Below are 20646 nucleotides of genomic sequence, written 5' to 3'. Positions count from 1 at the left end.
AAATGAGTGGAAAGGTGTGCAAATTATATGAAGCAATTTTCACCTTCTGGAAAAGAATAACTGCATTTCAGAGAGCAATTTTCCAAATAAACATGCATTGAAGCATTCTTAGATGCCTTGTATATTAACACATAATCATGTTATATGCATATGTGAAAAATAATACACATTAAATTTCTCATGTTGCTTAATATTTCTCATTTAATGGGTACAGTGTCATGACTAGTTTGAATCTAGAAAATTAAATATATTTAATTTAGGAAAAAGAAGTAATTTTTTGTCCTTTTAAAATAACAGTAGCCCCGCCCCTTTTGGTGTGGCTCATTTGGTTGAGTGTCATCCCACAAAGCGAAAGGTCATGGGTTCAATTCCCAGTCAGGGCACGTGCCTGGGATGTGGGCCACGTCCCCAGTTGTGGGCACACAAGAGGCAACCAACTGATGTTTCTTTCCCTTTTTTTCTCCCTCCCTTCCCCTCTCCCTAAAAATAAATAAATAAAATCTTTTTAAGAAATACAGTAGCCCCTTTATTGTAAGGTAATAAAAATATTAAAGGTTTGATAAGTCCCTTAAAATATGAAATTAGATAACTACTAATACTTAACCATATATAATCTTGCAGATGAGAATGAGTAAAAATATTCCATATCCAAGAGGAGTTATTTTGAGGAGTTTTAGTGCCAGTAAAAAGACGCTTATAATTAACATGTCTATGTAGCTGTCACTGTAACTTCATTTTAGTGCATTATATGTCTAGGACATGTTGTAGGTACACAGAAGCATTTGCTGAAAGGAATTAGCTGTATGCTTCCTAGATGCAGCTTTCTAAAGATGTTGAGCAATTGTTTAACTACACTAAATTATAAACAGTCATCAAATGATCAATATTAACTTAGAAAATCTGAAACTAATTTAGAAATAAAAAGAATTGATTCGTGGTAGAATTCTGCAGTAAATTTTGCATAATTATACTGTGAAAACCTAAATGACAAAACCCTAGCAGTACAGAAGCAGACATGGCAGTATCACTCACGATTTATGATTTCTTGATGGTTTATTTTAACAGACGTTACCATGTTCGTTTTGTGATGTTTAGGGGCATCGTGTGGTGATAACTCATTCAGTATAATGAATTATCACTTCGTAATGTTATTAGAATTTAATGTAAATTAGAATTTACATATGCTTTACTGATCATACACTCGAGTCATTGTGTAAGTTTTTACTGTCATTTTTAGTAATTGTACCATTCTTTCATTTTCTGGTAATAAATTGACAGATTCCATTCAGTAGTTAAGGTGTTAGTTCAGGAAATTCTTACCCTTCTTTCTTCAGCACCTCTATTACCATTAACTCACTGATGCTTATAATCCATTAGTAGTCAACAATGCCTTTTATTCACTTATTAGAAGGCTATAAGTGCAAATGAACCTGGGAGAGAAAACGTGTTTGACTTATTACCATGTTAAGAATCAAATCACTGACACCACCTTCTTTCCTTAGGAGGCTTTGAATAGGGAAGAGAACACAGTGGCATGAGAATGAGATGGGGCTTCGACAGTGGCTTCCAAGCATAAAGAACCTGTCACACCCTGTTTTAAAGTTTTGTCAAGGACAATCCCTGTGGTCAATTAATCCCCTTAAAACAGTTTTGGGAAGGGTGTTTATTAGCCTTCCAGTTTGCACCCAGTATTATTTGCTAATGGTAAAAATTTTGGTAGTTCTAATATTTGGGAAATGTAACTGCTATACCTACACCATAGCCCCCTTCCCCCTACAGTGAAGAGTGGATATGGATCAGGCAAACACTGGTGCCCCTTTTAACTGGGAAGTTTCCACGGATTATGAATGGGACTAGATACAGTCATACAATCTCTTTGATCCTGAACATCATGCACTTTTTCCCCATCTGTCCCTGGCAGTCGACAAGGGTTGAGGTTAATGTTTATTTGGAAAGCCCATTGACCTAACAGCCCTGATGACCCAGTTGTCTGAGCGGTGTCTTCTTTTGGTGGCACTTGCCGTAATTGTCCTACTACGCTGCCCAGTGTGCAGCCTACTGCTTTGGTTCAGTAAACACGTGTTGAGTAAAGGAATGAATACTGGAGGCCCAGCTTCTCTGTACCTGCTCCCTACCCTCCTTTTCTATTTTTACTCATTCTCCTTTATCCTCTCAACGTTATTTTCCCTCTTGTTTCACATTCAGCATTCCCATAGAAGGTCAGGTGGGTCGGTCAGTCACCTTCCGATCTCAGATGACCAGAGGGCAGAGTATTCACACCAGCTGTCAGTGAGACCCCCAGTTTCTGCTGTGCTCAGCCTTTCGTGGGCTGCCTTTGAGTAGGGTGTGGAGTCCCATTCTAACTGACTGTGGCTTGGGTAAATAGCTTGCCCGACCCAGATACTGAGGAATCAGTCACCGTGAGTCCGCTCACTGAGCGGGGATTACTGTGATTGACTGTTAGTAGAGTTTAAATGCAAAGATGTATTTTATCTTCCAGACATACTCCGTACACTTTAACTCAGAAACATTAGTTTTATGGGTGATATATTGTATAGAATGCATATACGAGGGAGGACCCAAAAATAACCCTAAATTTCTTTATAAAAATTGTGTATTTATTCTGACACATTTAAACTTCACTTTCAAAGTACTCTCCATTTGATGCAATGCACTTATAGACACATTTTTTTCTACTACTCAAAACAGTTTTTGAGCTCGTCAATTTTGATGACTTTTAGTGCTTCTGCCGTTTTTTGTTTTACCTCTTCCACATGGCAAAATGTTTCCCTTGGAGGACTTTTCTCACGGGTTGGGGGAGTCACTTGGGGCAAGATCGGGTGAATGGGGAGGGTGGGACACTAGGGTTATGCCATTTCTTTGTGTCAAACTGCTGCACATTCAGTGCAGGTAGGTGTGCTCATAAGTCACCCAGCATGAGATGGGCAAACATGTTGAAAAAGTCTTCAAAAAAGAAATCACTGAAGCCAAACACAGCCTCTCACAACAACACCAGCTGGTACACTGATGCACATGGGTTCCTAGAACACACCTTGTGCTGGAAGCCTGTACTACAGGGGCCCACCCTCCAGAAGATAATTTCGGGGTTTTTTTTAGGTCCCTCTTGTATACTTATGTGATAAAGGTTAAAATTAAAACTTTAATGAAAAAGTTCTATTTATGTCTAAAGGAGGAGTTTTTGAAGAATTTTATATTTATTTTAGCTATATCTATTTATATCCACTTATCTGTTAGGTATACCTATCTATCCATATTTAGGTATATCTTCTTATAAGCATATGTCTATGTAATATAAGTATATCTCCTTACATCCATCATGTCATTATGATACTAAAAAATATAGTTGTGGTCTAACATTAGTAAAGCTGAACACATTATAAAGAAATAAATCTATTTTCCTTAAATTTCCTGTAATTCATTTGTTTGAGATATATTGTTTGTGTTTACTTAATGGAGTGCCCCATCACCTGTGCTTCTGACTAGTGTGTGTCATCAGTGTCACCCTCTATTGTCGGTCACCACTAGTGCTGGCTGTGTTAGTATCCTATAGCTGCTTTCACAAATCACCACAAACCGGTGCCTTCAAACAATGGGTGTGTATTGTCTCATAGTTCTGGAGGATAGAAGTCCAAAATCAAGGTGTCAGCAGGGCCATGTTCCCGCCGAACCTGTGGGGGAGGACCCTTCCTTGCCTCTTGTGGCTTCTGCTGTTTGCCAGCAATTCCTGACATTCCTTGGTGAGCCGATGCCCCACTCCAGCCTTGGCCTCCACCTCCACCTGCTGCACCTGGCCCTCGTGTGTCTGTGTCTTCACATGCTGTTTTCTGCGTGTGGAATAACTGTGCAGTGTTAAATGTTTGGTTACTTACTACATGATGTTTCGTTGGGTTTTGCTGCATAAATACTCTGGAGTCTTCAGTTGGTGTTGGGCCAGTTTATTCTTGCTTCATCACTCACAGTTATTTGGGACTTGGTTGAAACAAGTCTCATTGTAATGTTGCATGCAGTAGCTGAATCTGTGACTTCATTAGTAAAAGTATTGCTCAGGACATTTAATTTCTTACACCAATGAAACTGTTGCTTGATATCTGTCACATTTGTCTTAAGTTTGTTTAACAATAAAAATCTTAGCTAAACTTTTGACTGTCCCATAAGTAAATTTAAGAAAGGTCAAACTGCCTTATAAATTGTAAAGCGAGGTTAAAATTGGATGTACCCAGACAACTGTGGTGGGGGGCTGACGAAGGAGTTCCTGTGTTTTCCGTGCCTTTCTCTGCTCCCTCTGGCCGCTGCAGTCTGACCACTCCGCTCTCTGTTAGCTGCAGTCCGGGAAAGCGGACTAGGAAATGAAGTTCACACCCTTCATTTGTGCTGCTTGTTAGCAGATTTCTTCAATTAGGTGTAAAGATGAATGAAAACAGGTTTTTGTGCCTTATCCCTATTATTTTCTGCCTCCTATTATCACATACAGTCCTGACTTACCTACCATCAACTAAAGCAGGAAAGTAAAAAAAGTAGTTAAGGAATGTTTCCTCAGGATTTCTTTCACACCTTGTTTTTGGAAAAGAATTAAAAAGAAAAAAAAAGACCTAAATGGATTTCTGATTATTTTCTTTATCTATGGTATTTTGTTTTGTTAAATTGTGTGTGATATAATGAATAGCGCAGTTAGGCTCAGTTGTGAATTACAGGAAGCGGCACATATGATAAAGAGGTTGGTTTTACGTCTGTTCAGCTAACCAAGGGGGAACTGAAATGAAACTATAAATATTTAAACAACACCAATTGCTTCTGCCACCAACTAGGACTAGTCCCCTAATGAAAACTAGATCTGCTGATAGAAAGTTAATGGGAAGCAGGGCAGGGTAGGTCCTTATTTAGTAGCAAACTTGAGCAGTTCTGAGTCTTCTAGGAATGCATTTATTTCGTTCACAAAGAATACAAAATTAGAGTATTTTTACTTACTATTAAGGATTGAAGAAGCCACAATAGAGCTATCCTTTAGTTTCTTTTCTTTGGGACAAGGATTTACATTTAATAATAAAATGTTTTACGGGTAGTAATAATATGAAATGAAACATGAAACAATAATACATGGAAAAGCAAATAAAAACACTCAGTGTGTGTACTCGTCCCATGGTTTTTATACAAGTCTGATAACTGGGCTGCAAGCAGGACATAAATGCTCCAGGTTATTTGGCTGCCAGGAGTAGACCATACTTTCAGAAGCTTTTTCTTGAATATGTGTTTGTAGTCCCTCTTATCCTCGGGGAGTATGTTCCAGGACCCCCCAGTGGATGTCTGAAATTGAGAATAGTACCAAACCCTGTACAGGGGTGGGCAAAGTAGGTTAATAATAAGAAATAACACAATAATTAATAAATAAATAAGAGTACGAGAATAAACTCGTTTTGCGTACTCACAACTGTAAACCTACTTTTGCCCCCCCCACCATGTACTGTTTTTTACTATGATACATACCTATGGAAAAAGTTTAATTTATAAATTAGGCATAGTAAGAGATTAACAACAGTAACCAACAATATAACAATCATAACAATGTACTGTAATAAAAGTTATGTGACTGTGGTTACTCATTTCAGGGAATCCTTTGCTATAAAACCTTTGTATAGACTCAACATTTCCTGGTGCGAGGTATTGCTGTGAGTTGGAACACGTTTTCTGTTCATGTCTGTTCCCCACAAATTTAATGCCTTTTCTATCCTAAGACCTTGTCACACACCGTAGCCGTGACTTTTCTAGTTTGCAGTACGACAGCAAAACTAGTGTGAGTTTCCTTTCCTTCTTCCCAATTTCATGGATAGATTTGTTCTTAACATAGATCTTAGTCAGCTCAAGATACGGCTTTTTTCTTTCCTTATTAACTTGAAAACTTTCTTCACCTTTCCACTGAAAGGATGCACTTCCCATCTTCTCTCTGGCACATTGGCATTGCCGGTATTACTGCTCGTGCGCTTTGGGGCCACGGCACGTTGGGTAAATTAAGAGTTCCCTGAACACAAGCCCTGCAGTACTGTGACAGCTGATCTGATAACCCAGATGACTGCTAAGTGACCAAGTGAGGGTTGTGTCTCTAGCATGGATGTGCCGAACAAAGGATGATTGATGAACAGCCCTGGGCAGGACAGTGAGAAATTTCATCACACTACTCAGAAAGGTGTACTTTAATAAGTTTGAATTTAACACTGATTATTTATTGAGTTGTTTTGTCTGGAATCTTTTATCTAATGTTTTTGAACCACGCTTGACTGTGGGTAACTGAAACCGCAGCTGCAGAAAAGGAGTTCTCCTACGGTGGTAACTGTGACACTAAGATGTTACCGTTAGAATTTTAACACATGTAGTTCCTTTAGTATTTTACAGAGAACACGAAAATGTATTTAATGAAATAGGCTAATTAATTTTCATTCTTCTTCATTTCTGGGTTTTGAAGTCCAGAAGAGTTATAAATTTAGTCGTTGTCCAAGGGAGTCAGAATGTTATACTCTTTTATGATTCCCTAAGCAGCTGCAAAAGTCCTCCTGGTTTTATTTGTTCATTTATTTTTCAGCTAGTAAGACCTAAGTGCTTCATTATGCAAGATAATGTGCCACTATGAGAAACATTTAAGAGATTTCAGTTCCTCAATTTTTCTAATTATTTAACCTTACTAGGAATATTGATAAGTGAGAGAAAGGTTATAATTAATGTCACATATCTTTTTAAAAGTCTGAGGTTGTATATAGTTTTGGTTTCAGAAAGTTTCTGGAAATCATGTAATGGCACATCAAATTCAACTGCATTGCAGAGTCTGGTCACATACTCCTTTCTCCCACTGTTGGCCCCTTCATTTCACTAATGAGAAACTCTAAGTAGCTTCACAACTGGGAGAAATGTTTGTGTAAGATAAGATTGCAGATAAGATTGCCTATTGTTTTTATAGCAAGTCTGTGTGTGGCTGTGATTAATGGTAGAGACTGTAAGTTAAAAGTTATTCTGGAATTGCTCTTTCTGTTCTTCCAGATAATACAGGTACATATGACTTCATTCTCTTTTTTGTGCATTGGAAAGGCAAATACAAATGCCTAATAAAACGCTTATTCTTTCTTCTTGGTCATACAAACCCGAAGAACAATCCATACTGAAAGCTTCACAGGCAGCATTGTCTAGAATTGCTGGGTAGGCGTCAGGCAGGAAGATGAGTCGGAAGCAGGGGAGCGGTAGACTCAGTCACGGTGAAGCCATGAAAAACCAGTGATGATCTAAAATTAGGGGATGTATTCTGAAGAAAAAAGGCAAAACTCTAGCCTTGCTTCATCTTAGCAACCCTGGGAAGGATGAACAAAATTTTACAGATTAGTGAAACCTTAAGCAGGTCTGAAAAAAGCATCGTATGGTTCAGGTAAAACTTCTTTGTGCAAATTGGAAGTTGTTGTGGCCTCGGAGCTTGTGAAGATGAGGTATTTCAGGTTCTGATTTCGTGACATGTCATTCCATATTTCTTGTAATCTTAGTTGTAGAATGATAGGAATATGCTGACTAATTTAACAGTGATTACTGTATGTAATCATTGATATTTATTACCATAAACATAAAATAGTTGTCATAGCATAGTTAGGTGATCAAATGCTTTTGTTTTTGTGTGATCTAGTGTGCAATATTTCAGAATAATTTGGCCAAATAAAGAAGAAAAATTAAATCAAAATAAAGTAATCTTGACAGACTTCCTCATTTGCAAAAGCAAAGACCAGATTATATAATCTCTAAAAGTACCTTTTGTCTCTGGATCTTTGCGTCTGTGGGAAGACTCCTGCCAGTTAGCTAAAATACTGTGGTCTCAGCAGTCTTTTAGCACAGACGCTACTTAAACTGAATGACACATTTATACTTACGCTTTGGTCCTCCAGGATTTTGTCTTCCCCCAGGATTTTATTTGCTATAGGAGATGTTAGTTTCTTTGGAAATATAGAACAATAATAATTTTTGATGAACATTTTGGTGTTTAATGATATGAAAATTAAGAGGAATTTATAGACATGAATTTTTATGTTTGATAATAGAAAGTTGCAGATGTTGCTAAAAGTGAAATTTTCAGTATTATATTGAAAAATCAGACCGAATAGACAAATATGTTTTGGTGCATCTAACAGAGAGCATGGCTTCACTCTCCAAGTGGACATCGAGAAATAACCACTGATGCACAGTGAATGCACTGTACCAGGTGCTTTGGGGGAGGTGAAATTGCGTATTTTCTTTTTGTAATTTGCCTTGAATTTGCTAAAAACAGTTAAAAGCAAATAAACTGCTTGTATTTTGCCAACGTACAAGACAGAATAGTAGGCAGAAAATTGATATGTAGGCGGCAAAAGGGCAGATTCTCTACAAATGGCTCTAAATGAATTGACGCAAGGAATTTAAATATCAGGCTTTGAGGAGAAATTGTTCAGTTTCACCAGTGTTGTTGTTTCTTTTGGTATGCAAGTTAATTAGGCAACAACAAGCAATTGGAGCCAGGGGCTCAGACAGCTTGCTGCCATTGGCACAAATTCCGGAGGGTGGCACAGTTGGCTTTATTGCTGGCCAGAAAGACTTCCATCAAGGCTTAGCTGTAATCATGCCTGCAGATCCCGCCTGGCTCTCTCTTTGAGAGCCTTGCCGTAAATGGGCCATTGGTAACAAGGAGTGTTCCAGGAGATCCCGAGTACTTTCACCATCTGTGGCATTGATGCAGTTTGTACTCACCCTTGTTAATGTGTTTTTAGTAATCTCAAAGCTCTACCACTGTAGAAAAATGAAGAGATATCCCCTACTGGGCAAGAATAAAAGTTATTGCAAAGCACCCTACTTCTGAATTAAGTGTTAGCTTACAAACAGAGTAGCTGATATTAATCTTAATTGTGCATAAAAACACCCAGGAATCCTTTAAAAATGTAGATTCCTGTGGTACTACCTCATAAATTCTAATCCAGGGGTCATGGGAAGAAACACTTGTAGAAGCCAGCCTTTCCCCAGCTCACCAGATTGGAGAATGCTACTAAAGTATTCAGAAGACAGAAATTATTTTAAAACAGAAGTATTTATAAACAAATTTGGTCTCTAAATGTGTACTTCAGAGATGAACATAGTACCCTCTTTTCACAGCTCTAAATATAATCCATTCAATTACACGAGCTCATTAGTCTCTGTTAGTGCACTTCCAGGCTTTTAGCAGTGGGACTTTGAAAGAGCTCTTCCTTCACTTATTGTAAACTTTGAAAATAAGGAATCTTAAAAGTAAACCTACATTGCTGGCTAGAATACATCTGTCTTATTTGGTTAGGTGATAGCTGTCTTTAAAACTTTGACACATAAGTACAAGAGAGGTTATTTAGATACAGTCCTGTAGTATGTATATTATATATTGAATAGTGCACAAATTAGAATAATCGGGCTTTGCAGTGTCTCCTAATCAGGCCATTTGAATTTGGATAAGGTAGATGCCTTCACTGGAGGTGTAAGGAAAGCATCCAGATAGCTCCTCCATTGTCTAGAAGTTTTATGCATCAGGATTGGATCTAGATGAGTTCTGGGGTGAATGATTTATCATTCTAAAATGCTCTCAACTATTCAGCAGTATTTGTATACATAGTCGATTGTAGGATCAGACGACATGAGTATCCTGGGCTTGGAAAACAGTTGAAATTACATAGTTTTCTCCAAAGAGCTTATTTATTCTCCCTCAGGATTTGCTGTCACTAAAAAAGGTTAGAACAACATTGTTATACCACTTAATTATTTGTAATTATCCTCTTACAATTCTGTAACACCTAGGCAGTTTATTCATATAATTGATGTTAGTTGGCCCCCATGTAATGCAGTTAGTACGTACTTGTGATTTTCGCAGTAGAATGTGTTAATTTAAGTAAATGTTTAGCAAATATAGTTAGACAATCAGTAATTCTTTTTAGAATTTTCAAATCCAGTTTTATCCTTTGATACTTGGGTATCACATACAACAATAACATCATAATGGTTTCATTTTTTTAAAAAAAAATCGGTGCAATTTTGAACTCCTTCCAAAACATGTTTCAGTGTTGTCTGTTTAAGGGAAAAGTATCGTCCCTTTAGCTTTTTCTTTCCAAATAATAATGATAGGACTTGGTAACATTCATTATTTTATGTCAGTCATGGTACTAAACTCTCACTGAATCCTCAACACTGATTTTATTATGAAAGAAGTTAACATCCCTTTAAATATGTACCTTTCCATGTCATTATATTGGCTTTTTAAATTGAACTCTTTAGTTTCCGATACCTGTAGATTCAAATGCAGCCACGAGGAAAAAACTGAAATTCCTCGAACCTTTCACTCATTTTCCCCAGTGGCAACATCTTGCATGCATAACGACAGTGCAGTTATCACAGCTGTGGCATTGAAGAAGTTACCAACCCTATTTAGAATTTATAAGCTCAACATGCACTCATTTGTGTGTGTATTTAGCTCTGTGATGTTTTATCACATCTGTAAATTCAGTAACTATCACCCCAGTTAAGATACAGAACCATGCCATTATCATAAGAATCCCTCATGATACCTTCTTGTAAGACATGGCCATTGTTCATCATGTCACGAATGTTATGTAGATTAAATTATACAGCATGTCACCTTTTGAGGTTGGCTTTTTTTTTTTTTTAACTCAGCACAATTCCCTTGATATTCTTCTTTGGCACATGGATTATGTATAAGTGTTTTCTTTGATTTCCAAATGTTGAAGATTTTTATGTTGTCTGTGTTGTTGATTTCTAGTTTGATTCCTGTATAGTGGAAAATATACTTTGTATCATTTCAATTCTTAAAATTTTCAGAGTTTATTTTACAGCCAGAATATGGTGACGGTTCCATGGGCTCCTGAGAAGAACACGCGGTTGTTGGGTGGAGTGTCCTGTGTCTGTCGGGTGTATCCTGACGCTGGAGTGTCTGTTCCATTCTCCCCGCCCTTCCCGATTCTCTGTCTGGTCATTCCATCGACTGCTGACGGTGCGGTATTGAAGTTACCAGCTGGCGTTGCGAGTTTGTCTGTTTCTCCTCTCAGTGCTGTCAGCTTTTACTTGATTTTAAAAGTCTCTTTTGTTTGGTATGTTCAGATTTAGGATTATGTCTTCCTGAGGGAGTCATCCTTTCATCACTGTATAGTGCCCCTGTTTGTCTCTAGTAACTTTGTTGCTCTGAAGTCTACTGTATCTGATATTAATATAGCTATTCTTGCTTTTAAAAAAATAATGTTTGCATGGTATGTCTTTCTCCATCTTTTCACTTTCAGCCCACTTATGTATTACATTGGATTTTAAAAGTAAGGTGAAGCCAAGTTTAGGTTTTAAATGATCTGATGTTCTTTTGAATTCTTTCAGTTAAGGTCAGGGTGCCTATGTGGGTAAATGGTATAAGCTAGAAAGTGGAATATTGGTAATATTGGTACAAAGCTGAATAGAGAGAGAGCTTATTCATTAAGTCAGTCTTTGTGTCATCAAACGAACGTTTGCGAATACTTCAGAGTGCCAGGAGTTGCTTAGGTGCTAGACACAGTAATGAACAAAACAGAAGGAAAACAAAACAAAAACACATTCTAGTGGGAGAAGGTGAAAGTGAACAAATAAACCATATTCTACGCCAGAAGGTAACAAATGCTTGAGAGCGCAGTCAAGCTGGGAAGGGGCCAGAGATGAGTACTACCAATGGACAGTAGTGGTCGCGAGGTTTTGAGCTCGGATAGGGTAATCAGAAAGACCTGATCAGTTGACATTTGAGCAAAGACTTGAAGAGGATGAGGGAACAAGCTCTGCTACTTCAATTTTTCCGGCAGAAAAGCATCTCAGGAGAAGAGGGCATGGGCAGCATGTGAGAGCAACCAGCGGGAGACCAGCATGGCCGGAGCAGACTGACCCGAGAGGAGAGTGGTGGGGGGGGGGGGTGAGGTCTGAGAGGAAGCAGGGGCCTGAGTTGTGCCGGACCCCGAAGGCCACTGCAGGGACCTCAGCTTATGTGAGCCTGGACGTCACTGGAGAGTTTTCAGCAGAGTGGTGACATGAGTTAGCTCTCATTTCAAAAAGAGCATTTGATAATTTGTGTGTACTTGTCTGGTCTATTTAATAAAAGACAGTAAAAAGATAGGAATTAAATGCATTTGATTTTTTAATTTCTTTTAAAGAGGAAGGTGGACTAAATAATTTGAAAGGTTTTTTCTCTTCTAATATCCTTTCATTTCTTTACTTTTAATGGATGTAAAGTATTTTTTTTTTTAATTTAAAAGTACGAGGAGTGTTGTGGAATAATTCTAGATGTGACTCTACTAGTAGTAGTGGCATTGGCGGGGGGGTGGGGGGAGAGTCTAATTTCTACTGAGCTGTTTGACAGATCATTTGAAAGGTCTAGAGGAATTCATTAGAGGCCCAGATGGTACCATATCAAGAATAACACAGACTGGAACCTCTGTCACAACTGTAATTTATCTTGGTTTATTTTTAATGGACTGTCAAGCACTTCATACCCACTACAACAGCTGAGCGCTTAAAACAACATACCTAGCAGCAAAAGCAGACACAAATAATTAGGAATGGTAAAGACAGAAGAAACACTAGGCATTGGTAACAAAAACTAACTTTACACAGTTTTCAAATTGATAGGGCCTTGTCATATTTCTTTTGATAGGTCACTTCACTTAAACAAATTTAGAGAAGATGAGGAAAAGACAAACATGAGAAAATCCTCTTTTATATAAAGATACTAATCACACTACTTAAAGGATATGGGAAATGCACAGATTGGTTTTTTTACAGACAGTATAAAAATGTAAATTTTGCGGAGGTCGAAAGTAGACTTATCTGAAGTATAATTAAAATACAACTTACCTGTTGAAAATATTAAGAATACATTGCATTCAAAGAACAAAACAGTACCTTGTGCTTTATGTAAAGATGATCTCACAGCCTGTACCAGAGTAATCTATAACCACAATCTACAGTACTTAAACCTTCATGAATACTACATTTAAATCTCCTCAGAATTAAAAGTTCTCTAGGGTCTTGACTGGTGTGGGACAGTGGGTTGGGCGTCTTCCTGCAAACGGAAAGGTCGCTGGTTCAATTCCTGGTCAGGGCACATGCCTGGGTTGTGTGCTAGGTCCCTGGTCGGGTGGGGGGCGGCATGCAAGAGGCAACTGATCCGTGTATCTCTCACACATCAGTGTTTCTCTCCCTCTCTTTCTGCCTCCCTTCCCCTCTCCCTAAAAATAAATAAACCTTTTTTAAAAAGTTCTCCTAGGGACATCTGAATGTACATGACTTGCACATGGCTTTGCTATGAACCCCACTCACTTCTGACCCTAAATTGAACAGTCTTTCTTTGTAGGTATTAACCTCAAATAGATAACTTTTTCATAATCATCTATTGATGCTTTTCAAATAGCTAGGACTCTACAAATGCTTTCTAATTCAACAATTTTGGTAAATTGTAACTTATCAGAAGGTCAGGCAGCAGGACTATTAGTAAGAGTAATTGTATTTTCTGATCCAAGTATCAAAATCATGGGATTTGATGATAGTTTTAGAATTTTTGCAAATTGAGTGACCAGAATCGCCATGATCACTTCTGTCTACCCCACAACCTAGCATTTCATGATGTAGGACTTACGAAGTACTCTGGCTGTTTTCTGGATATAGTATTTTCCCCTAAAAATAAGCTCCATATGGGTCAAAACCATGTTCTCTTTCCCATGCCTTCACTCATCACAGCTTTCAAAAATATATACACTTAAAAGTCAGCTACTGACTTTCCCAATTTTGCTATTAATGTTAATTAGAATTCTTCGTACTTTTATTTATTTAAAAAATTCCCTAATGATCTTCCTCCTTCTCATTCTTAATCTTAGCACTTCATCGGTAATTTCCAAATAAAGGCTTAGTTCACCAGACACAAAGTTGAGGCTAACCTTGAAGAAACAACAGAATATCTTTAAGTGCTCATAACGCACAGCAGTACATTTCCTGATACAGATCAATCAGGGTTTTTCAGTGTAACTGTAAGAATTTTATGTGACTTTTTAAGTAGTGAGCTTTCCTATGAGCCCCAGTCACTCCATTGTTTTGAAGGTCATGATGACCAAAATAACACTCCTCTGAATCCAACAAGAGCTCTCAAGACACTTTAAGAAATCATCCTTTCACAGCCAGAGATCCATTTTGCAGATGTGGTATCTAAAGTGCAGAAAGGTTAAATGGCACATAATGGGTTCTCGATACAGGCGGTGTTCACCACAGTGACAGTGTTAGGCAAGGAGATAAAAAGATTCAAGATTGAAGGTGGGCCATCCTGACTCCTAGTCTCAAGTACCCCCATTTAAGGAAGGCTGAAGTCAAACTGCCAGGTGGACACCTACACTGCAAAAAGATGTGCTTGCTCTCTTCGCTTCCTTTTGGCCCCAAAGATAATCTCCTTTTAAAGTTGTTTGGTTCACCGCTCAAGGCATGTCTTCCTCCACAAAGTTTGTTTTGTGACTTTGATTTATTATCGATGATATACATGCTTTTGTGTGTGAAAATGCATTCCTCATGAAACCTAAATGATTTGGGAAGATTGAGTCATCTGTTTATTAAAGAATAATAGACCACTTCATGTCTGGGAAGATAGAAGTTTATTTTGCTTTGTTTTTCCTGAAGTAACCAATTGAGTAACAATTTTGGGTTATGATTCTTAGCCCAGATTCTGAAAGTAAAATAAATGATTGTGGCAGCATCTCTTAATGAATGGCTCTTATCTATTGGAAATTTACTAATGAGAAAGACGTGGTAACCAAATAGGTCAATTTGGCAATAACGTTGATGTTGACCTAAACGAGGCCATCGGTTAAGGATAGATCAACTCTCAAACATGCAGGGCAGGCAGCTGTCACTGCCCTGGTCGTCTTTTTATCCTCTTTGCTGACAGCGTGTGCTGCGTAATCGTTCATTCTGCCCCAGTGAAGTACGGGTAAGATGTAACAAAATTCAGACTGGACAAGTTTGCTTCAGGTTGGGAGCACTTACAAAAAGTTTTACAGATTTCACTAAATAAAATAAAAGGCAAGGCCATTTTTTGTTCAATTATTTATAATGCTATTCAAAATGTAATGGATAAGTATTGCCTAAATAGTAACCAAAATCAAGCCACAATTCTAAGACCATTAAAACTATGATTTGTGGCATCTTACTTGTGTTATAGTTTGTAAATTGAAGTAACATATTGATAGACCATATTGCTTTCTTTTTAGCAGTTTTAGATCTCTGTTCCAGTTTCATAAGCAAGTCTTAAGGCAGAGAATTTTAAGTTCCCGTGCCTGTCAGTACAGGTTAGGATACCATGCAGAAACCAGCGTCACTGACAGACAGACAGACTACAATGTTTGGAAGATTTTTTTTTTTAACTTTGAAAGGTCAGATCTATACATTTTGATATATAATAACAATATATGCTGATAGAGCAGGGTGTGGGTTAAATTGTAGCATATACCAGTTAAATTCATTTTGATTTGAAGTTACAGATACCACCCCAAATGCACACTAGTAAATGTATCTCAGGAATCAAAAAGTATGAGAGAATGGACTGATGAATGGAAAAGATACTATATTAGACATTAAAAAATGGTGCAGCTTTTTGAAAGTGTTCGTACTTGTCCTAAGTTGGTTGAAACAGAACCGTACCCTGCATATAAAAGTGAGATTTGGCTCTGCCAAAGATCGTACCTGATTTCCTAAGCAGTTTCATCAGTGTCACCTGTGCGGTACACTTAACATTAAATGACAAGACAGTATTACAGTGCAAACCCTGAGTCCAGCCAGTTTATCATCCTCGAAGCCCTGTGGGATGCTGTATAGCACCATTGAAAATAGATGACAGAAGGCTGGCCAAGCAGCTGCTACCTGGTGATCTAAAATAGGGAGGCCACAAACCAGGCCAGCAGAAGAAATGCTTCAAAGGCACACCGGAGCGCAGCATCAGCGAGTGGTGTGGTACAGCACCACTCGGGGCAGCCAGGAAACAACTGTTGCTGCAAATGCAGTAATCGGAAATGAAGTGATTCCTTTACAGCAAAGCCGATGAAGGTAACATCATTCTAAAACATGGGCTTGAGACCGGGGCAGAACATTACAAATAATAGTTGCAACTCAAATCAAAGGACAAATGTAATGCAAACGTCATGAAAAGGATTAATTAGGTCCTTTCTTTAAGGCAGTTTTCACATCATTAAAAATGTCTCCCATTATTAAGATGTCAGTAGCCTTAGCCACTTATCTAAGACAGAAGTTTAAATTATGTTAGTTTGGTTTTAAAATAAAAATGCCCAAAGAGTGAATTTTCCAGTGTAGAAATGTTCTTCTCTGCTCTAGTATGAGGCATCATTTTGAACATGTTAAGTGCATAGATAAATTGTGGAGTTAATTTATTAATAGTTTTTCTATGACATGAAAGTGAAATTGTCTTTATTAGAAATAATGCATTTTTATTTGGGGGACATAGACTGTTTTCCAGTTCATTTGTCTATGAGTAAATCATATTGGGACAAGAATATAGAATAATTTAAAAGTCCTATAACAGAAGAGCATGTGGTCCAACTTTAGGAAACGAGGAAAAACTGGGCCAAACTAGGATCCAGAGGAAGAAGTTTTAGATATAGCCAAACTCCTAGTTTAAAAAGCAAGTTATGTCCCCAAATTCCTTCACAGTCAGTTACAAACTCAGAATGCACTTTCTCAAAGAAACAATAAACAGCAGTTACATACACTGGCCCACAGATGCCTGTTAATACAGTGCACTAAAATGTTACACGTGGGCATTGAAAAAGGACACTAACCACTGCAAATACATACCAGTGATGAAACAGCGTGGAAAAAATAATGGAAATGAAGTGATAAAATAGATATTGATCTTTTTGTGGTGAAGTCATCAGAAAGAAGTTGGTTCTAAAACAGTAGCTTACAAATAGAGACAAAGGGTACAAATAATGGCTGCAACTGGAATTAAAGGATAATCTGATATAAACAGCAAGGAAAAGCTTAGAAAAACTAATTGGAGCAGAAGAGGTGTCGGTTGAAAACTTTCTGAGTCTGTTTTGAAATCTGCATTGAACATGGCTGGTATTTAGAAGTTGTGATTAGTGCCTTTCTTTTTTCATGAATCATGAATTATACCTTCATGATTTATACCCTTTTACCCATTTGCCTCTTACCTCCTGGCATGATGAAGGGCTGACCGTCTAGCAGTCCAGTGAAAAACATGCCACTTCTTCTCATCTCTGGTCCTTTGCACATGCTTTTAAATGTATAATGAAACTGTAGGAAAAATACACAATAAACTCTTATAACAGAATTGCCTTTCTTTTTACTGATAAGGGAAAGTTAGAAGCCCTTACTTTTTCCTTTACTTATCTCTTAAAAGCCAGTTGACTTTTTTCTCATTCTATATATTTGTTGGTGATTTCATCTACTTCCCTATATTTAATTATCTATTCGCTAGGCTTCCCAATCCATGTTCCTAATCCAGGTCTTCCTTCTTAAGTTTGCTAATGTGGATGTTCAGCTGCCTGCTGAGCATTTCCACTTGGATATTCCAACAAAGCTTAAACTCAGTATGTTCAGAGCTGCATTTATTACTGTATCTCCCTGAAAAGAAAGAGGGAGGGGGGAGGGAGGGAGGGAGGGAATGTGTGCACTCTTCACTCATGTCATAAGTCAAAAACTCTGAATCTTTAACCCCTCCCCTTTAAACCTATATTTTAACCAGTCCCCACCCATATTCATGCAATAACATTTTAACTGTTCTTTCTGCTTAAAGTCCATTCTTCAAATTCTGCCCATACCTCCTAAAACTCCAACCTGAATAATTTACTTGTGGGGACATCTGTAATAGTTCAACAATAAAAAAAGTTGTAAAAACTCTCTTCAACTGCTCTTCTTCATTTTTGGATAAAGTATCTCTTTTTGAATTATACCTTCATGATTTATACCCTTTTACCCACTTGCCTCTTACCTCCCGGCATGATGAAGGGCTGACCGTCTAGCAGTCCAGTGAAAAACATGCCACTTCTTCTCATCTCTGGTCCTTTGCACATGCTTTTAAATGTATAATGAAACTGTAGGAAAAATACGCAATAAACTCTATAACAGTTACTTGTTTAAGGGGTAACAGTTCCTTATTTTCATAAGCCTAAATGCTATTCAAACTATGGATTTTAATTATCTACATTAATGAAGCCCACAAGTAATGCTACATTTAAAAATACTTTTAAGATGCTTAATTTGGTAAGTAGTAAATGTAAAATAATGAATTATGTGTAGTGAATACTAGTTATCCAATAAAAATTTGAAGTCATTTTAAAATATGAGTATCAACTTCTGTCCCACATATGCCACTGATATGCTCTCACAGTAAAATTAGTGGTTAAGATTTTAAAGTATTAGTACTTATGAATAGTGTAATTTAAATTATCTTATTTTGCCCCGGCTGTGGCTCAGTGGGTTGAGTGCGGGCCAAAGGATTACTGGTTTGATTCCCAGTCAGGGCACATGCCTGGATTGTGGGCCAGGTCCCCAGTAGGGGGCATGTGAGAAGCAACCACACTTTGATGTTTCTCTTCCTTTCTTTCTCCTTCCCTTTCCCTCTCTCTAAAAATAAAATAAGTAAAATCTTAATTAAAAATGATCTTGTTTTGCTTACATTTTGTAAACTAGACAAAATTGCTAATCCTGGTTAATTATTGTACCAATAATAAGTAAAATTAGCAATCTCTCAAGTTTCAGCAGCTGTTTTTAAAAATGTTAGAGTAATTTATCTTCAGGATGGGAAAGCCATGGGAAGAAGGATCTTAGACCGTGGAGACCAGCCACCTTACCGTATGAGATCCCTGTGTTCAGCAGCTGCCCTGCCCCCCACCTTTTCAGTCTGCATCTTCCTTTACCTTCCAGACTGTAGCAGACTAAAACTCTGGGAAACTGGCATCTAAAAAAAATGTGAACATGACCAGCAGCATACCAATGAAAACTCCTTTTTTTCCATCTAAAAGTAAATTACATAGATGGAAAAAGACTGTGGAATTATGTTCCTAATGAGAATAAATTGACTGTGAACTTAATTCTCATTGATTGAAAAAAGTGTTAGCAGGTGTTTCTCATTGATACTTAGAAGAAATTATATGGTTTCTTTTAATAAGTAATTTGTCCCTTTGTGACTGATGCTGGTATAATTCAGGAGGGCCAGAGGCACTCTATCAGAATTTCAGCCAGCCAGGCAGGGTCCTGTGGAGAAATTCAGGGCTCTGAAAGAATGACCAGCACACGCAGAGCACCTTAGAGGTATTCTCCTAAACAAGTCTGTTTCTCTGTACTTGGAAAAATACCCGTACTCTCTCTTTTCCTGGAATATTTGCATAAACTAATGACACAATCATTTGACATGTTGTTCATTGACAAGGAGGTTTATAAATGTATTGGGATATTGGATCTCCTTTTACTAAGGATATATTTTTACACATTTCTTTTTACATTTAGCTAGAAAGAAATCATTTCATATCTGACCATCTGATTTGAATCCAGTGATCTACACCTTACCTTATGCTGAACTTTAAAAATATGCTGAATATACAATCTTCAGATTGTTTTTAATGTGGGAAAACAAAAGAGATCGATAGGCAGATTTATAGGGACATTATCTAAAAGTCTTCATTAGAAAGGAAGAATTAAAATGCTCTTTCTTGCCTGGAGGACAGGAAACACGAAAGCTGTATTCACCGTCAGCAGCAGGGCATCAGTGACGACCCTGGGGGTTCTCAAAATGAGTCACAGGGCAAGATTGTTGAAAATACAGTTGCATTCAAGCAGTGCCCAACTTCTCAACTAGTTATATTTCAAAACCTGATCTGTCTTAGTGCTTTAACCCTGGAATTCACCTTCCCAGTTAATTTTTCTTTAATTCTTAAAATTCCATGATTGTTGAAAGGATGTGAAGGGATTAGTCAGAGAACACGTGTGAATGACCCATGGACATGGCCAGCAGTGTGGGATGGACTGTGGGCGTGGGGGTGGGCTGGGTGGAGGAGGGCAACGGGGGGGAAATTGGGACAACTGTAATAGTGTAAACAATAAATATTTACATTAAATGCCACGATCGGTCATAAAAAAATTAACGTAAGCCACAATGTACCTGAAATCCAGAATATTAGCTAATCCAGGTCTGACTCGAGGGAAGGCACACTCAAAGGTGCAGTGGTAGAATGATGTCTGCACCGCTTCTCCGGACCGAGAACCTCCCACGTCACAGTCGTTGGTAGCAGGTGCACAGGCACTCCGGGACGGAGCTGAGCAGGAAACAAGAAATGTGAAAATGGCACAGCAGAGGATAAAGGTCAGGGAGGCCGGTTATCAGGAAGACTTCATCTGATCCCAGTGCCTGTGCCTTAAACATGAAGTAAAAGCATAAGGCAGGGAGCCCTGTTAGGAAATCCTCCCTCTTTATGCCGTTGCCATCACGGGTCCTGTTAGTACAGGCCCAGGTCTGTATTTTTCCTTCTAGATTCAAGGGGGAATGTGGTAGGCGTGGCTCTGTGGCTTTAGGTGGCAGCT

General features: G+C 38.0%; 1 protein-coding gene and 1 long non-coding RNA gene across 2 annotated transcripts in view; one reads left to right on the top strand and one right to left on the bottom strand.

Annotated features, from left to right (window-relative positions):
• LOC114501818 (ubiquitin-conjugating enzyme E2 E2) overlaps positions 1-20646 on the top strand; it is a 262437-nt gene that overhangs the window by 57106 nt on the left and 184685 nt on the right. The gene's annotated exons all lie outside the window — the stretch shown is intronic.
• LOC118501585 lies at positions 14589-18077 on the bottom strand. The gene is made up of 2 exons (XR_004904208.1): positions 17395-18077; positions 14589-17194 (listed from the first exon to the last, which is right to left on the bottom strand). It is a non-coding gene; the product is annotated as an uncharacterized LOC118501585 (long non-coding RNA).

This window comes from Phyllostomus discolor, chromosome 7, assembly GCF_004126475.2.
Source record: "Phyllostomus discolor isolate MPI-MPIP mPhyDis1 chromosome 7, mPhyDis1.pri.v3, whole genome shotgun sequence".
In the NCBI taxonomy this organism is placed as follows: Eukaryota; Metazoa; Chordata; class Mammalia; order Chiroptera; family Phyllostomidae; genus Phyllostomus; species Phyllostomus discolor.
The sequence above is the reverse complement of the archived record's forward strand: the minus strand, read 5'-3'. Positions and strand labels throughout refer to the sequence as shown.